The following is a 16,929-nucleotide window of genomic DNA, read 5'->3' on the forward strand; positions in this document are numbered from 1 at the left end:
GGTCCGTAGACTCCCGAATGTACTTCGGACATGACAGTCGTAGCTTGTCTAGCATCTATGCATCTTAATAATCCAAAGTCTGGTGTTCTCTTATACAAAACTCCTCCACTTAAGAAGAATCCATTTGCCAACCGTCGAATTGTTCTCTTTTTATCCCCCGTGGCTTGCACTGGATATATCCCCATTCTGATGTACTCCTTGATATCGTGGAACCATGGTTCGCCATCAAGTTTTTATTCAATCATGTTACAGTAAGCATGCTGATCTCGGACTTGAATATGCAGAGGATCGACATAAGCTTTGTCCGGATGGTGCAACATTGATGCCAGGGTAGCCAAAGCATCGACGACCTCATTATGGACCCTTGGAATATGCCTGAACTCCACTGATCGAAACCGTTGACAAAGATCATGTAAACTTTGTCGATACGGTATGAGCTTCAAGTATCGCATTTCCCATTCTCCTTGAATTTGATTTACCAGAAGATCCGAGTTTCCCAAGACCAAGATTTCCTGGATATCCATGTCTGCATCTAGCCTTAGACCTAAAATACAGGCTTGATACTCAGCCATATTGTTGGTGCAATAAAACCTAAGTTAAGCCGTAACAGGATAGTGATGCCCTGTTTCAGAAATAAGCACAGCTCCTATTCCGACTCTTTTCATGTTGGTAGCCCCATCAAAGAAAAGTTTCCAGCCTGGTTTTTTAATTTGCTCCAGTTGATCGATATGCATCACTTCTTCATTGGGAAAATAAGTTCTTAATGGCTCGTAATCTTCATCGACCGGGTTTTCGGCTAAATTATCGGCCAATGCTTGGGCTTTCATCGCAGTCCGAGTCACATAGATGATGTCAAACTCTGTGAGCAATATCTGCCACTTCGCAAGTCTCCCTGTCGGCATAGGCTTTTGAAAGATATACTTTAACGGATCCAAACGCGAAATGAGGTAAGTAGTGTAGGATGACAAATAATGTTTCAATTTCTGAGCCACCCAAGTTAGGGCGCAACATGTCCTTTCCATATGAGTGTACTTAACCTCATAAGCCGTGAACTTCTTACTAAGATAGTAGATGGCCTGTTCCTTTCTGCCGGTGATGTCATGCTGCCCCAGTACACAACCAAATGAATTTTCCAAGACTGTCAAGTAAAGAATCAAAGGTCTTCCTGGTTCTGGCGGAACCAGCACAGGTGGGTTTGACAAGTATCCTTTTATCTTATCAAATGCTTCTTGACACTCATCAGTCCACTTGACCGCAGCATCCTTCTTTAGCAATTTGAAAATAGGCTCACAAGTTGTCGTGAGCTGAGCAATAAACCTGCTGATGTAGTTCAACCTCCCTAACAGACTCATCACTTCAGTCTTGTTCCTCGGAGGTGGCAATTCTTGGATTGCTTTGATCTTTGATGGGTCCAATTCGATGCCTCGCCGGCTGACTATGAATCCCAACAACTTTCCGGATGGAACACCAAATGCGCACTTGGCAGGGTTTAGCTTGAGGTTGTACCTGCGAAGTCTCAAGAAGAATTTCCTTAAATCTCTAACGTGGTCAGCCTGATGCTTTGATTTTATGATTACATCATCCACGTACACCTCAATATCCTTATGTATCATATCATGAAACACTGTATTCATTGCTCTCATGTAAGTTGCCCCGGCATTCTTCAAACCAAATGTCATTATCCGGTAGCAATAAGTTCCCCACGACATGATGAATGCCGTCTTTTCTGCATCTTCTTCATCCATTAGAATCTGATGATACTCGGCATAGCAATCCACAAAAGATCTTATCTCATTCTTGGAACAATTATCGATCAAAATATGGATATTGGGTAATGGGAAGTTATCCTTCGGACTTGCTTTGTTGAGATTGCGGTAATCGATGCATACTCTGATCTTGTCGTCTTTCTTTGGCACAGACACGACATTAGCCAACCAAACAGGATATCGAGTTACCCGAATGACCTTTGCATCCAACTGTTTGGTGATTTCTTCTTTAATTTTCACACTCATATCAGTTTTGAATTTCCTCAACTTTTGCTTGACGGGAGGAACCACTAGATTAGTGGGCAATTTGTGGACCACTAAATCAGTGCTCAAACCCGGCATGTCGTCATATGACCATGCAAAAACATCTTTGAATTCGATGAGTGCTTTAATTAACTCTTCCCGGATCTTTGGCTCGGGGTGGACACTTATTTTAGTCTCTTGGATATTATTTATGTCTCCTAAATTGACGGCTTCTGTATCATTCAGGTTGTGTTTGGGTTTTTCTTCGAAGTGAATTAACTCCTTACTAATCTCTTCGAAAGCCTCATCCTCATCGTATTCCGATTTGTAATCACAATCTACTTCTTGAACTATTATTTCGGAATCAGATTGATTTTTAAGACTGGGCTGAGGATTCCTTATGCATGCCATATCACTAGAGCCAACGTAAAAAGAAATGTACAGAAAAGAAAAGAAAAACTATCAGGAATGATAAAGAAAGGGAAACTGCATTTCATTGAATGATGAAAGATAACAAGGTTTGCACATTTCAAATAAACTGAAAGATAAAAATCTGGATTATAACCCTGGAATAACCCAAACAAACTGAAGGAAAATCAAAATAAACTACCAAGACTCTTTTCGAATGGGGAGAGGAGTGGCTTTCCAATTATTTAGTTTGTTTCTGGCCCAACGAATTGAATTTCTGCGTTGCTAGGACCATTACCCCTTTACACCATGTTCACACCGTCAAACAACTTTTCAAATCTTTCAATTAACTCCTCGTCAGGATTAATCATAGAATTAGGAATTGTTGTTACTGGGCGACTTCTGGTACCGGACTTGACAAAAGATTTGGAAAGACGTGGGACTGGCTTTGGAAGGACCCATGCCTTCTGTTTTAGCTTTCTGGCCTTTCTTATGTCTGCGGCAGTGGGCTTGAATCCCAAACTAAATGTTCCCAAGTTTTCGAGAAGAGACACCGGCTGTATGATGCCTTGCAAAGATGAGCCCAAACCTTTACCGAGTATAAAACCATTCTTCAACATCTCATAGGCTACCATGACTGATACGGCGGTTATCTTTGGATTTGGAATGTATTTCCCTTCCGGAACTTTCTCTACCAACATTGCGTCAGAAACCTGGTAGACCTATGGTCCCTGGTCATCTTCCACCTCAAGGACTGGTACAATGGCATTGCTGCGAGCACATAAACTGTCTTCCCCATGCACAACTATTTCTTGTCTATCCCATTCAAATTTTAATACCTGGTGTAGTGTTGATGGGACTGCTTTAGCGGCGTGGATCCAGGGTCGACCCAATAGTAAGTTATAGGAAACAACTATATCCAGCACCTGAAACTCCATTGTGAACTCGACTGGCCCTATCGTCAGCGCCAGCACTATGTCCCCAACTGAATCTTTACCTCCCCCGTCAAATCCCTGCACGCAAATACTGTTCTTATGGATCCTCTCATCTTCTATTTTCAACTTGCTTAGAGTGGAGAGAGGACATATGTTTGCGCTTGATCCGTTGTCAACCAATACCCGGGTCACCACAGAGTTCTCACATTTTAATGTGAGGTAAAGAGCTTTGTTGCGCTCAGTACCTTCTACAGGCAATTCATCATCGGAAAATGTGACTTTGTTTACTTCGAAGATTTTGTTGGCTATTTTTTCCAAGTGGTTCACGGAGATCTTATCGGGAACGTGCGCCTTATTCAAGTTCTTCATTAAGGCTTGATGATGCTCGTCCGAATGGATCAATAATGACAATAGGGAAATTTGAGTAGGCGTCTTTCTTAATTGTTCCACGATAGAGTAGTCTTGTAGCTTCATCTTCCTCAAGAATTCTTCTGCTTCTTCTTCAGTTACGGCTTTCTTTACTAGCGCTGGATTATTTTTAGCTCTTCCTAACTCCTCGGGAGTAAAACACCTTCCCGAGCGAGTCAAACCCTGGACTTCACAGATTTCTTCTTTGACTTCCTTCCCTTTGTACATCACCGTTACCCGTTCGTAATTCCATGGAATAGCCTTGCTGTTGATTATTGGTAACTGGGTTACTGGCTTGATAATAACCTGATCTGCGCAGGCTCCTTCCACGATTATGATGGGTTTGTTGGCCGCTCCCGGTATAATCACCTTCACCCCTTCCTGTTTCGTTGCAACTTTGCTTAAAGACCCCTTCTCAACTGCCACAGATGGCTCAACACTCTTTTGCTCTGCTTGAGTACCAACTTCTCATCTGCTGATTGTTCAATTGTCTTGACTCCACTAGACCGAATCATCATGAAGGTCTGTGATGGCTTCTTGGATTCTCCCTCCGCATGCACTATTTCAATCATATTTGCCTCCTGGTAGGTTGGCATTGGATTCTTGTTAATATTGGGTGCCTCGGGAGCTTGAACTTCAATTCTATTGGTATCAATAAGCTCCTGTATCGCATTTTGCAAGTGCTAGCACCTTTCCGTATCATGACCCGGAGTACCAAAACAATACTCACAGCTGACAGTATAGTCAAGATTCTTTGGAGGAGGATTTGGCAGTTTGGACTGTATCGGCCTTAGCATATCTAGCTGTTTTAGCCTGTGGAACAGACTAGTGTATGATTCTCCCAATGGAGTAAAGGTTTTTTTTTCTGCAACCTTTCACCCTTGAGTGCTTGACTCGGCCTGAAACTTGGTCCGGGAGTGTTTTGGTAGGCTCGTGGATGTGGATAAGTATTTGGTAGGACAGGAGCCCGCCATTGAGTGTGGGCAGGAGGTTGGTTGTATGCTTGTGCATGGTGGACGGAAAAATGAGGTTCTGGTGGGGGATAGTAGTGTTGGGGTGGATTGTGGTGATAAGTTTGTTGGTGGGGTCGAGGTTGATTGTAGTGGTAAGGTGAACCTCTGGATCCGGACCAAGTTCCTGAATCAACCATTGCTGCTTCCTCTCTCTTCTTTTTCCCAATCCCTCCTATGCCGCCCTGAATAGCCTGAGTAGTCACTTTGATAGCCGAATAGCTCATGATTTTATTCGACTTGAGGCCTTCTTCTACCATGCCCCCCATCTTTACTACTTCGTTGAATGACTTTCCCACAGCTGAGACCAAATGGCCATAGTAAGTAGGTTCCAAAGCCTGTAGGAAGTAATCTACCATCTCACTTTCCTTCATTGGGGGATCTACTCTTGCTGCTTGCTCCCTTCATCTGAAACCATATTCTCTGAAGATTTCACTGTGCTTATTCTCAAGTTTAGTCAAGGACAGTCGATCTTGAATGATCTCAAGATTGTATTGGAAGTGGAAAGCAAATGCTTGCGCCAGATCATCCCATGTGTACCATCTCCCATGCTTGGCGGGTATACCATTCCAATGTTGATCCACTCAAACTCTAACTGAAGTAAGCCATTAACAATTCATATTTTCCTCCAACTCCCCTCATCTTGCTGCAAAAACCCCTCAAGTGGGCTACTAGATCGTCGGGCCCGTTGTATAGATCGAACTTGGGCATCTTGAAACCTTCCGGTAATTGCACATTCGGGAACAAACATAGGTCCTTGTAGGCCACGCTGACTTGCCCTCCCAACCCCCGCATGTCTCTAAATGATTGTTCTAAGCTTTTAACTTTCCTGAACATCTCCTCATGTTCGGTATTTTTGACTGGTTTATCAGCTTCTATCTGGAGGTCAAAGCGAGGAGTATATGAATGGGTTTCTGGAGCTATGAAAGTGGGCTCCGAGGGGTAGTATTGGTTGTCCTGGGCCTGGAACATAGGCTCGCTAGGAGATTTATGGAGTGTAGCTAGTTGAGGTACTACGAGGACAGGAGTTAATGGTGGAGGAGGGTATGGAATTGGTTTAGGGGGTGGAGATTGTGGTGTGTGAGAAGTTGTGCCCCGGTAGTGCTGGTAAATGGGAAAACTCGGGGATAGATCGGTGGCAGGATGATCCTGGGTAAGTTGGGGGGTGATTGTCCTCTAGACCAGGCCTGATACATCTCGGCCATCTGTTGCTTAAGTTTGAGTATCTCCTCTTTCATTTTACCGACGTCCAACTCCTCTACCTCAACACTTGTGTCGGCATCCGGGATAGACATGATTTCTGGTATTGGTCCTTTTGATCTGGTTTGGTAATGATAATGTGCCAGTATACTCTAGATAAACTAACTGCTTGAATTCTCTGGAAAACAACAAACTTGTTAGTTTTTAGAGTTTAACACATATGCAATTACATGTTGGGATGCAATGCACCTAGGCAATTAACCATTTTCTATCATGTATTTGCTTGGTTGCTTGTGTCATCCCAACTTTTCCTGACCTTTCCCTTTTTTTGTCACTCACGCCTATCTTTTATTTCCCTCCCCCTTTATTCATTTTATTCTTTTCTTTTGGTTGTGGTCGAATCCTATGGAGATTGCCTATGTATCATGACCCCGCATGAATCAGACCGAGCGTAGTTCTGGCGGAAACAATTATTATTATTTTTAACAAATGAAACAGTACAAAGACAGAAATGACATTACAATTGGACAACACTTTAAGAAAATGATTTAAAATACTCAACATGGACTTAAACTAAAACATGACTATTATATGAAAAGTTCCAACAACTATGACTACGCTTCACTCCACAATCTTTTGCTTTTAATCACTGGAATATCTGCTCACGGTGAGGCTTGACCCGGTTGACCTCCTAGTGTACGGTACATCCTCTCTAACTCCATTGCAAGATGACGGGCAAAAGTAGGTGCATGCTCTAGAAACCTCTCATAATCCATCCCTTGGCAGTTCACATAACTTTGAGAGGTGTAAACAGCCAAATCATGGATTTGTGCTCTGAAGTCCTGGAGATTCTGGTCTTGGTTTTGTAACTGCTATTGGCGAGTGGTGGCTATATCTATTATGTGGCCTTCGCGATCTAAAGCCGACTCCAATTGAGCCCGAAGTCTGGCCTGATCGAGTCTTGCCTGTGCTCTCTCCCTATCAATATCTGCGTGCTAATGTTCTCTATTGTACCTTCTCATTTCTTCCAACTATGCATGGAGTTGAGCTTCTGAATCTATCCAATGGTCCTTCTCTCTCTTGAATTGAGCCATTTCTTCTTCACATATCATTACTTGGCGTTCCTTACTAGATTTGGCCTCCTCATTTAACTGTATGATTTTTTCTTTAGCTTTGTCTAACGCATTTTCAGTCTTTGTCAAGATGGAGTCATAATCTCTCATTTTTTCCATCAGATTGGCAATGATTTTCTGATCTTTCCAACTTCTCACTGGCGCTTCAGAGGCTTTCTTCATCTGTTGAAACTGAGCGCAGAGAGTTTTATTCCCGCTAATCAGACTCTTCTTTTCACCTTCTGCTTCTTGTGCTTGTAAGTCTTTCTCCAAATTGAGGTTCCTCAGGCTTTCTTCTAAGGCATGAATAGTTGCTTTGTACCCCTTTTCCTTTTCACCCCAAGCCAACCGTTCTTGGATTTTGTCATCAAAGGCTTGAACATGCGGTCTTTTTATGGGCCTTCTAGGATCAGGTTCTGGTGCATCATCCACACGGGATCTTTTCTCAAACCACCTAGCATAACCCGGATTTATCTCACCTTTCGCAGGATTTGGAACTTGGGTATCATCTTTCAAGTATCGACAACCATTCCAAATCCGCTGGATTAAAGCCTCAGGGAGAGTGGCTTCGGGGTGTAGCTCAATCACTTGCACACTCAAATCTTCATCATCAGGCACCACTTGGTATCTCCCTAGCTGTCTTAGAAGTTTCTGTGGCGCATACGGCTGGATGCTTCTTAAACCCAACAACAACAAATAACTCTTTAAGGTTGACATGTGTATCACCTCTCTTACCGGGAGCCATCCCAAAGTCCACTCAATTTGACTTGCCATTAAAGATCTTAAATGGGATATCCAGGCTTCCACCCCTTCTGGAGATTTATAATCTTTTATTCTTTCTTCATAACTCTCGATGAAATTGTCCTTGCTTGGACCATACTGCATGAACTTGGGGTGATGTCGGAGATGTTCAGTCAACCACATTTGCAACAAAATATTGCACCCTTCGAAGAATTTTGCCCCGGATTTACACAAAGTCAACGCCCGATAAATGTCTAAGAGAATGATCGAGGCAAGAGTGTGATGTTCTTTGGTAGTGAGGACTTGTACGACTCTGGCTATGCGAATATCAATCGTCCGCTCTTTGTTTGGGAAGACCATGATTCCTAGAAAAGCTACCATGAAAGCGAAGCGTTGGTAAATCTACCAGGTGTCCTTGTTTTGTTTGTTAGTAAGGCCTTTTTCATGAATTTCAAATCCATCCGGCTTTCCGAACCTTGAATATAGGAAGTTGAAAGAACAATACCTTTCGACAACGTTGCTTTTTCTGATTTGATTACTGATATTCAGAAGATCAAAGAATCGGTGTACTGAGGGAGCCTTTAGGAATATAAGATTCTGGTTTCTCTCAAATCTTCGTCAAAACCGGAATATCCAGCTATTTCTTCTAATGTGGGAGTAAGCTCGAAATCAGAAAAGCGAAAGACATTGTGAACAGGGTCCCAAAAAGTCACTAGTGTCGTAATCAAATCATTGCGCGGTTTAACTTCCATAATATCTGTGAGAGCTACCAAAAATACTTAATGACCCATTTTTGACCATCTCCTCCTAACTCACGCCACCACATCTGAAGCCGAAATAGAAACTCATCTGCATTTGTGAACGGTGGGTTTTGGACGATGCTCATTTTGTACCTGGGAGTGATTTTTTTTTTTTTTTTAAAACAAAATCAAGACTCATTTTGAAAAAAAATCATTAATATAAAAAAAACACTTCGATGAAGAAGCTTTAAAGGCTGTGTTTGCTAACCGGCAATTTTTTTTTTTTTTTAAACGACCAAAGGTGGTTGTTCTTGCAAAAATAGCCTTCCGGCGCCCTTTTGGGGACATTCGACATATTTTGGACAAGAATGACATCACCTCACTTAAGACAACACAATGACATTTATGTACCCACATTTTTATTATTTATTATCTATTTATTTTTTATTTATTTTGTTTTAAATAGTTGGGCCCGATATGGGTTGCCTACGTATCTCACATCCGGCGAGAATCAAACTTACGTAGTTCGTAATAATAAAACACAACATTTCCTTTTCTTTTCAAAATTTCGACAGAATTTCAACATATTTTGGAAATTATTTTTCGAAAACAGCCAATTTTCTTTCTCGGCTCTCACATTGATTTTCCTTTTCTAACTTTTCCCTATAAGATAGTCAACATGCAAATCCGAAACAAATGAATGCACAAGTAGCAAGTAGGATGCATCAGGATGGTCTTTTCATTTAGGGTACACCTGTCCTAGACAGACCCAACCCCTGTGTTGAGTCTCCAAAGTCAAATGCACATGATGCAAACAAACGTTCCTACTAGGGATCCGGCATGAAGCTGAGTTATTCTAAGTGTAAAACCTGGGGTATACTATTCTAGACCTGGCTTACCCAAGCGGACAGCTTGATCCGAAGTGGGGGCAACGTACCGGGAGCACGAAAGTCTACCCGGCCTAGTTACTTGGCCCAACCTCATTCTACTTGGTATGACTTCTAACAGAAAAGTGGACCACGCGCACGTGTGCACCATAAATTCAGAAGACTCAGAAAGAAGAAGGGTTTCGTAACAGTTTATATATACAGTTCATATAATATTAAAGCGGTAAAAAGCAACATTTAGCACATTAAGTCCAAACATGTGAATAAACCAGATAATAAAAAAAGCCAAATATAACAATTATTCTAAGCTCAAATTCTTGAACCCTGAACCAGAAATTCTGGGTTCGTTCCCCAGCAGAGTCGCCAGAGCTGTCACACCTCCTTTTTTTACTACACCCCCGAGAAGGAGTATAAGTGAAGTTTTTCCAATTAAAGGACAATCGAAGCAGGATTATTTACATTAAATTCAGAGTCGCCACTTGAGATAATTTATGGTGTCTCAAGTCACCGGTTAGAATCCCGAATCGAGGAAAATATTGACTCTGTATTACAGTTCGCTAGCCAGAAATCCAGGTAAGGAATTCTGTTAACCCGGGAGAAGGTGTTAGGCACTCCCGAATTCCGTGGTTCTAGCACGGTCGCTTAACAAATTATACTTGGCTTAAATTTTTTTTTTTACGTGTTTAGAAACTACATGCATTTTACCTTTACCGCTTTTAATTACGTGATTTACTCATACTTAAAGAATTATCGAGTTACGCATACGTATTCTTGCGTGGTTTGGCGTGTCAAGAGTCATGTCACGCGCATGTGTACACAATTCACAACGATTGTTTTATTAAGATCATACCTAAAAGCATACTATCAATTTGATTTTGATGTAACTATGTGAAAGCAAGATTTTCATGGATCAACAGTGAGCTTTCCTCATTCTCGCATTTTAGGATTAAAATTTCAAAAAATTAACTACTTGCATTCTTAATAACTATGTTAACAGAAAACAAAAATATTACCACGCAAAGCAACAAATTTTGCTAATATAGAAAACTGAGCAAAACAAAAAAAAAATGAAACTTTATAGTCTTTTGATATTAAGACAAAACTCCAAACAAGCTGCCTAAAATACTTTATGAATTATAAATCTTAAGCACATAATCTTTCTCTAGTACATAATTTTTCTTCTCCCTTTTTTTTTAAAAAAATAAAATATTCCTACCAAATTAACACTTAAAAATTTCCAACTTTCATGGCTAGGTAGTTAAAAATTATAAACGTTTATTCAGAGAATAAAAAAAACTTTTCTTTATGTAAAAAAAACTTTTCTACTATAATCTTATAAAGAAAATTTATTATAGTTTATGGTCTATTCACAAGAATGATTAAAAAAAAATTAACCGATTTATGACTTAGGGATACTATATAATTATTTCGTCCACGATTAATGATGCTCTATTATTATGAAAGTTTAGCCAAAGTTACGCGAACGTATACTCTGATTTTTTTTTAGAATTGTGATCATGTCACGCGAACGTGTCCACAACTATGATAATCTATTAAACGCGCCTAAAGCAAATTACGATAATTGGTTATTTGTTGTATTTAAATCATAAGAAATTAGTAGAGGGCTATGCATTTGTAATTTTGTTTGGCACAATATGTCTCGATTTGTTCTAACTTCTATACTTAATTAGGAGAGCCATAACTTTTTAGGTTAAGTGTGGAACACCTCAATTTATTAATGAGCATGACTAATTGATTAAAAGACGTAAAAGGATTTTTACCTATGCAGTTTCATGATCCAGCGCCAACGTTTGAGGCACATTACATCATTCAAGAAAATTTGAGTTTGAACCAATTCTGGTAATCCTTGACACAAATGCAAAGCATACTTTAATGTTAACGTATCTTCTAAAGTGAATATGCAGTTCCTAGTAAAAATTATTTCAACAAAACGCAACAAACGATCTCCCTATCTTGCCAAAATAGAACATTCCATGCCCAAATAACAACAGACCTATCATCAATCGTTACTGAAATTGAAATACTGAATGAATCTGCCCTACAATGTTATTATCTTTCACACAAATAACCTAGCTATCAAACACATCCAATTCTTACTTCAATTTCCATTAGAATACCTAGAAGAACCTCGAAACACATGTATATGTTTGGCAATATGGTTTTAACAAGAAATTTTCACTCTATACTCAGTTGAAAGCCCTTTTGAAATGCAAGAAACTCATACACAAACAGAAGCAGAACTAAATGACAGTTTGTCATCATTAGATCAACACATATTACACTAAGTCCAAATAAATACTCCTGAATCAACTACATTCAGACAAGGTCCAAATCCCTCACTTAAAACAAATGTAATATCAAGGAAAGGAGTATGCAAAATAAGCTAGACTAGGCAAACATGAAATAAATAAAGAAAGATGGCAGAATCAAGCAGTAAACAACACTAATGTTTAATCATTTTAACTTCAACTCAGTTTACAGATCTTTACACAGAGACTCAGTCAGGCATCATTTTCAGTCACAGTTCAAAAGAGTGCCTGGAATTTGAAAGAAACAACACAGGAAATAAGGAGGCAGCAGCAGAACAGTAGCAAGAAGCAGTATTTTAGCAGCAGAGACAACCAAGAAAATCAGCTTTAACCCAAAAATGAAATGCAATACTCAACACAGCACGGCCAGAACTTCAAACCAAGATTTTACAAACTACAATTCCCTCTATTCTAAACCCAGATGAATCAGAAAGTGTTTCATAAATCGAAAACTTCAAAAATCCAAGAAAAACTCAATGGAATAGTAGCAGTTTTTTTTAGTAGTTTCAGTTTTTCCTCACTTCTGACTCTATCTCTTCATCTCTCTTTTTTGTATCTATTCTCAGAATGTTTTCCTTTTTTCTATCTCCTCTCCTCTCCGAATCTTTCTATCAATGTCCTCCCTTTCTTTTGTATCCCCCTCTTTTATATGCATTCAATTAATGCAATCCTCCTTCTAGTGTAGCTTCCATTACCAATCTCCTTTTCTATTTTTTAATCCCCACTTAACTTAGTGCTTTTAATTTAATTCAGTAGTGCAATTTCTACCCACCACTATTAGAAGTTTCTCAATTAGTGACCCCTTGTATAAATCAGTCAATTATTATACACACAACCAAATTATTGAACTAATCCCAGTTATTCTGCTAAGTGATTAAACGAGATACCATTTCAAAGTTTTCTGATATCCTAATTATACAAAACACATCCACAAAACCAATCTAAATAAATAAACAGTGAACAGAAATAGTTTATACCAGAGTACTGATCGAATTTTTATTGAACAGGAAAAGAAAAAGAGATGAGGAAGACGAATATCAGAATAAAACTAATGTAAATAAACAAAGACTAAGAGAGAACTCACCGGACAGGCTCAAACTTGGGTTTGGCTTTGATACTGTGACTCACCCCAAACTGATGCTAATCATTTGTTCTTTATCAAGAACAAATGAACAACATCGGTTTTGTAGTGAGTCGACCTTCTAATCACAAAAACTAGAGGCTTGGATCGATGCATGTTATCAGGCTCAACGGAAACTGATTTTGAACTTTTAGGTTTGAACTTAGATTTAAAATTCGACGAGTTCTAGTCAGACTCGAAGGAAACCATTGATTGATTTGGTATGAGGGAGTTATGGGGGTTGTGTGGTGTTAATTTGGGAGTGATTGGGGTAACCTAGGGTTTGGGGTTCATACTTCGATCGAAGATTCGACGAGTTTGGTTGTGATTCGAAGGAAACAGTTTGGGGATTTGGGATGGGAGATGAAGGAGAATCGATGGTGTTAATTTGGGGCTATTTGGGCCACCGGAACAGCCGTGAGGCGATTTCCGGTGGGCGGACAAGGGCGGTGTGCGGTGGTGCATGTTCTTGGTCTCTGAAGAGACGAGTGGGGGGGTGTTTGGTATATTAAATTAGTCAGTTAATTTGGGTCGTTGGATGACGGGAATCCAACGGCTCCGATTAACTTTCTGATGAAATGGGGTCGTTTTGTGTAGTAACTGGGTGGTCCGGGTATGGGAATGGGTTGGGTTGTGTGGAAGGTTTGGGACCGTCCGATCAAATGAAATTGACGGCCCTGATCAAAACGTGTCCAAACGACGTCGTTTGGTTCTGGTAGGGGTGGACCAGGTAGGGAATGGGTTGGGCTGGCCTGGGGATCAGGTCTGGCTGGGTAATTGTTTAGGCTTGGGGATCTTTTGGCCCAGATTTGATCTCCTCTATTTTATTAACTCTTTTTTCTTTTCTTTTTTTCTTTTTCTTTCAAAAATTTTAAACTAAAATCCTAATTAAATTATAAAACACCAAATTAACTAAAAATGCTAATTAAATCTAACTAATAATTATCACAAATAATTAAATGCCAAATTAAAAGAAAATCACACAATTTGACTAAAATTACAAAAAATATGTTATTATTTTTTGAATTTTCATTTTTGTAAAACACCTAATTATTAATTAATTTCAAAAAATGTAAAAATCAAATATTAAATGCAAATGCTATATTTTTGTATTTTTAATGCATTAATAAAATTAAACATGCACACAAATATATGCAAACAATCAGGAAAATCACACAATAATTCCTAAAATAATACATAATTAAAGACAAGACCTAATTTTGGGATTTATTTTGGAGTAATTCGTATGAGGTAAAAATTACGTGCTCACACTAGGAAGGATCCTCATGGCGGCTCCACCAAATTTTGAAGAAGGTCAATCCATATACCGAACCCCCAAGTTTAATGGACAATGCTATTGGTGGTGGAAAGCTAGAATGCACGATATTATCATGGCTGAGGATTGTGAGCTATGGGATATCATTTGCGATGGTCCTTATGTTCCAACCAAGGTACTAGAGGAATTTTCATTTTCAATGGCAAAAACAAGCAAAGAGTACACTAAAGCAGACAAGAAAGTTGTGAAGAAGAATTTCCATTTCCTTCGTGCATTATCACTCATATCATGGCACGACATCACCCTCCATGCTTTTACATTCATAATATCGGCACGACATCACCCTTCGTGCATTAACACTCACTCACAAATATCACGCACGGCATCACCCTTCGTGCTTTCCACTCATCCTTACCCAAGCAACAATCACAAGTAATTCAGGCAAGGGAATCAATAAAAATCACAATAGAATCTCGGCAAGAGAACAATGGTATAACTATAATATTTCGGCAAGGGAAACAATATCATAAGCAATAACATTCCGACAAGAAAAACAATATCATAAGAAATAACATCCCGGCAAGGGAAATAATATCGTAAACCTCTCCTCCTTTCCACAATCACTTTACATCATAAATCTCAACTTGAGCCAATGCTCTACAATGTTCAGTTACCAAGAATACTTCCATAAGCCTTGTTCCACACTGATAATCATCATATTAAACATGGACAATACATAACGGAGTCATGACAATCATAGTATAAGACTCACGGGAATGCTTGACACCAACGTATAGATACTCGTCACCACACCTATACGTCGTACTCAACAATTAACACATAGCAAATAAGACTACAACTCATATTCCCTCAAGCTAAGGTTAGGTCAAACATTTACCTCAATGCCACGAGCACAATCAAGTCTCAACTACCACTTTACCTCTTGATTCCACCACTAACCCCCTTGAATCTAGTCACAATTTACTTAACGATATCAATAAATGCTAAATAAACCAATTCTAATGCATGAAAATAGGTTTTCTAATGGTTTCCCAAAAAAGTCAAAAATCGACCCAGGGCCCGCTTGGTCAAAATCTGAGGTTCGAACCAAAACCCGATCACTCATTCACCCACGAACTCAAATATATAATTTGTTTTGAAATCGGACCTCAAATCGAGGTCCAAATCCCCAAAATTTAAAAATCCTAAGTTCTACTTAAAAACACTCAATTTTCCCATGAAAACCCTTGATTTTGGATTGAAATCATGTAAAAAGATGTTATAGATTGAAAAAAAATGAGTTAGAAATGATTTACTAATGATTTGGAGAAGAACTTTTCTTTGGAAAATCGCCCAAGAGAGCTTAGGGTTTGAGAGAGTTTGAAAAATGAAGAAATTTCGTCTAAGTTATAATTTGCACAGGTGCAGATATCGCATTTGCAATGTCAGGTTCACAAATGCGAACTCGCAAATGCGGCCCAGGCTTCGCAAATGTGAAGGTAGGCCTCCCTGCTTTCTTCGCAAATGTGAACTACCGTTCGCAATTGCGATTCTTTCTGAAGTCGCATTTGCGACATTGAGCTTCGCAAATGCGAAGGTCTCCCTACCCAGCCCATCGTCGTAATTGTGATAATTCTTCGCAAATGTGAGCTCGCATTTGCGAAGCCTGCAGACCTGCAACACACCAGCAGTTTTCCTAAGTCCAATTTCACTCCGTGGCATATCCAAAACTCACCCGAGCCCTCGGGACCCCAGACCAAACATGCACGCAAGTTCAAAACATTATACGGACTTGCTCGTGCGATCAAATCATCAAAATAACATCAACAACTATGAATTCAACCTCAATTTCATAAAATTACTTAAGAACATCAAAATTTTCATTTTATCAAATAAAGGTCCGATTTATACCAAACGAACTCTGATTCTTACCAAACTTCACAGATTCAACTTAATTATTATATAAGACCTGTAGCGGGCTCCGGAACCAAAATACGGGCCTGCTACCATCAAATTCAAACATCTTTAAATTTCCAAAAACTTTTATAATTTCAGTTAAACAATTTCTTTCAAAAATTCATTTCTCGGGCTTGGGACCTCAGAACTCGATTCCGGGCATACACCCAAGTCCGATATTTTACGACGGACCCTAGAGACCATCGGATTACGGGTCCGGGTCCGTTTACCAAGAATGTTGACCAAAGTCAACTTTAATCAATTTTTAAAGGCCAGTTTCCTTATTTTACTTAGATTTCACATAAAAGCTTTCCAGAAATACGCCCAAATTGCGCACACAAATCGAGGTGAGATAAAAAAAAGGTTTTTAAGGACTCGAAACACAAAATTTACTTTCAAAACGAGTGATGACCTTTTGGGTCATCACATTGATATTGGTCAATGATGAGAACCTCGCTGTTAATGGTTACGAAGCACGAAATTTCACTTGACCAGCATAACATAATTCAAGGGCTGGGTATCAATATGATTCTGTAAATAACAAGAAATGCATTGTGCTTTCTCAAATGATATGTTCCATGTCTACGTTTTTTCAAATAAGATGTGTAGTTTGACCTTTTATATTGACAGTCGTGTCACTTGGAAACAAAAGGTTGCGGACTTGATAAATGGCTTTCCAGAAACAATTTTAGAAGGCAAGTAAGTTAGCTGAATAGATTCTATTGTGAATGCTTTTGTCTAATCGCATCCATTTCCAACATGGCAAAATTAAACGCCATATATATATATAATTCTTT

This window comes from Nicotiana sylvestris, chromosome 8, assembly GCF_000393655.2.
Source record: "Nicotiana sylvestris chromosome 8, ASM39365v2, whole genome shotgun sequence".
Lineage (NCBI taxonomy): Eukaryota > Viridiplantae > Streptophyta > Magnoliopsida > Solanales > Solanaceae > Nicotiana > Nicotiana sylvestris.